Genomic DNA, 2,980 nt, shown 5'->3' on the forward strand with positions numbered 1-2,980 from the left:
GAGATTTAGTAGACTTTCTTGAATAAATATTTCCTCATTTTCTCTGTGACCATAAGACAATTTTCAGAAACTAAATGGTTTTTAAAAATAATTTTCACCAATTAAGTTTTTCACTTGGAAGTCCAAGGAGCTCCTCAGACTGCCATTCCAGAAGATATCTGCTTTATTTCTTATGTGAATGCACTACTAGAACAATGTGAATCAGAGGTGGTGTGAGTGGACATGCTTGCCTTGTTATGGATCTTAGAGGGAAAGCATTCGGTGTTTTGTCATTATGTATAAAGTTAGCTGTGGGATTTTCAAAGGTGTCCTCCATAAGTCTGAAAAGGTTACATTCTATTTCTAGTTTGCTGAGAAGTTTTATCATGAATTGTTTTGGGATTTTCATCAAATGCTTTTGTGTGTGTTAATGGAGAGGATTGATTACATGGTTTTCCTTTTTTGGCTTGTTAACATGATGATTTACAACAGACCGATTTTCAAATGTTAAACCAACCTTGCATTCCTTGAATAAACCTCATTTAGTCACAATATATTATCTTCTGAAATGGATGAAATGTTTGCCAAAATTTTATTTAGACATTTTTCCTGTATGTTCCTGTAGACTACTGGCCCATATTTTTATTTTTATTGTCTTGTAATATCTTTGTTAGTTTTCATGTTAAATTAATGTTGACCTCATAAAATAAATTGGAAATTGTTCCCTCTTCAATTTTCTGAAGGACTTGTGTAGAATCAATATTATTTTTCTAATGAAACTATCTGAGACTGAAGTGCTTTTGTGAGAATGTTTTTAAAAATAAATTCAATTTCTTTAATAAATATAGAGATTGCCCATTTTTTTCTTTAATGAGCTTTAATAGTGTGTGCCTTTTAAGGAATCTATCAGATTCACCTACATTGTCAAATTTATTGACAGATTTTTGTTCACAGTATTCCCTTATTTTTCTTTTAATGTGTCTAGTGCATGCAGTAATGTAACCCCTCTCATTCCTGATATTGATTCTTTGTTTGTTCTCTCTTTTTCCTAATCAGTCTAAGGGTTTATAAATTTTATTTATCTTCTCAAAGAAACAGTTTTTGAGTGAATTATTTTTCTCTATTTTCTGCTTTCTATTTCATTGAGTTGTACTATGATATTTATTATTTCATTTCTTCTACTTACTTTTGGTTTCATTAGCTCTTATTTTCCTAGTTTCTAAGGCAGTAGACAGGCCATTAATTTGAGACCTTTCTTCTTTACTATAAAATGGTTTTAGTGCTACAAATTTTCATTAAATACAATTGTAGTGGCATCCCACAAATTTTGATGTGTGATGTTTTCATTTTAGTCCATTGAAAATAACTTCTAATTTCTTCTCTGTTGTCTACTTTGACCCTTGGGTTATTTAGAAGTGTTGTATTTTGTTTTCATAACTTCAATATGGTCAGAGAACATATTTTGAGTGACTTGGATCCTTTTAAATTTATAAGACTTCTTTCATGGCCCAAAACATGTTCTATTTTGATATATGTTCCATATATACTTGAAAATAATGTGTTATAATTTTGGAGGGAAGTGTTTTGTAAATGTTAATTACATCCTGTTGGTTTAAAGTGTTAAGTCTTCTATAAACTTGATTTTCTATGTGTTATATCAAATATTGAGGGGGTGTTGAGAGCCCCAAATATATTTTGGATTTGCATATTTCTCCTAAGTATTTTACAGCTTTCTTAGTAGGTGCAGAAACATACAGGATTGTAGTTTCTCTTGAATAATTGATCCCTTTATATAATAGAAATGAACTTCTTTATCCCTTGTAATATTATTTGCCTTGAAATCCACTTTAACATTAATTTGTCTATTCCAGCTTTCTTTAGACTTGTGTAAGCACGATATATTTTCCATCATTTTACTTTTAACATATTTTTGTGTTTGTATTTAAAATACATTTCTTGTCAGTAACATATAGTTGGAAGATATATATATACACACACACATAATCTATAAATTTTAATTGGGTGTTTAATCATTTGCATTTAATGTGATAATAGATATGGTTATGATTACATCTGTCATCTTACTAAGTCTATTACATTTGTCTCTATATATATGCTTCCCCTTTTCCTCTTTCTCTGCCTTCATTTGACTTCGGTAGCTTTTATAATTCTATTTTATTTCCTTTGCATATTAGCTATAACTTTTATTGTATGGTGTTTTCACATTTATGATATAATCTTTAACTTATGAAATTCTCCCTTTAGCCTTTATGTAATATTTTACCTTTTCATGTGTAATATAGTAGTGTTCCAATGGCTTGCTTTCTTTTCTGCTTTAATGGACTTTATGTTTGTTGTCATACATTTCATTTTATATATAACTATATATGTTTGTGTTTAATTAAACCCAATACATTATTATTGTTGAAGCACTCAATTATCTTTTAAAGAGATTTAATTTATAAGGAAAATCTTTTATATTTACCCATGCTTTCACCTTTTCTGGTGTTCATTTCTTTATGCAGATCCATGTTTTCATATGGTGCGATTTTCCTGTCTGAAGGACTTCTTTTAACATTTCTTATAGTGTACATCTGCTGGTGATGAATTATTTCTACTTCTGTACATCTGAAACATGTCTTGTTTCATGTTTAGTTATGAAATATATTTTTGCTGTGCATTGTATCTTAGGTTGATAGGTTTTTTTTCTCTCAGCATTTAAATATGTTGCTGTACTGTCTTCTCACTTGCATTGTTTCTGAAAAATATGCCATATCCTTGCTATTATTTCTCTTGACATAAACTGTATTTTTAACTCTGGCTGCTCTTAAGATTTTCTCTTTATCACTGGTTTTCAACAATTTGATTATGATGCTTTTGTACAGTCAGGTTTTTTTTAATGTTTCTTGTGTTTGGGGTTATTTGCATTTCTTGGTTCTGTGTACTTATGGTTTTCAACACATTTAGAAAATATTTGCCTTCTATTGTCTCCTTTCCTCAT

This window comes from Choloepus didactylus, chromosome 4, assembly GCF_015220235.1.
Source record: "Choloepus didactylus isolate mChoDid1 chromosome 4, mChoDid1.pri, whole genome shotgun sequence".
Classification (NCBI taxonomy): domain Eukaryota; kingdom Metazoa; phylum Chordata; class Mammalia; order Pilosa; family Megalonychidae; genus Choloepus; species Choloepus didactylus.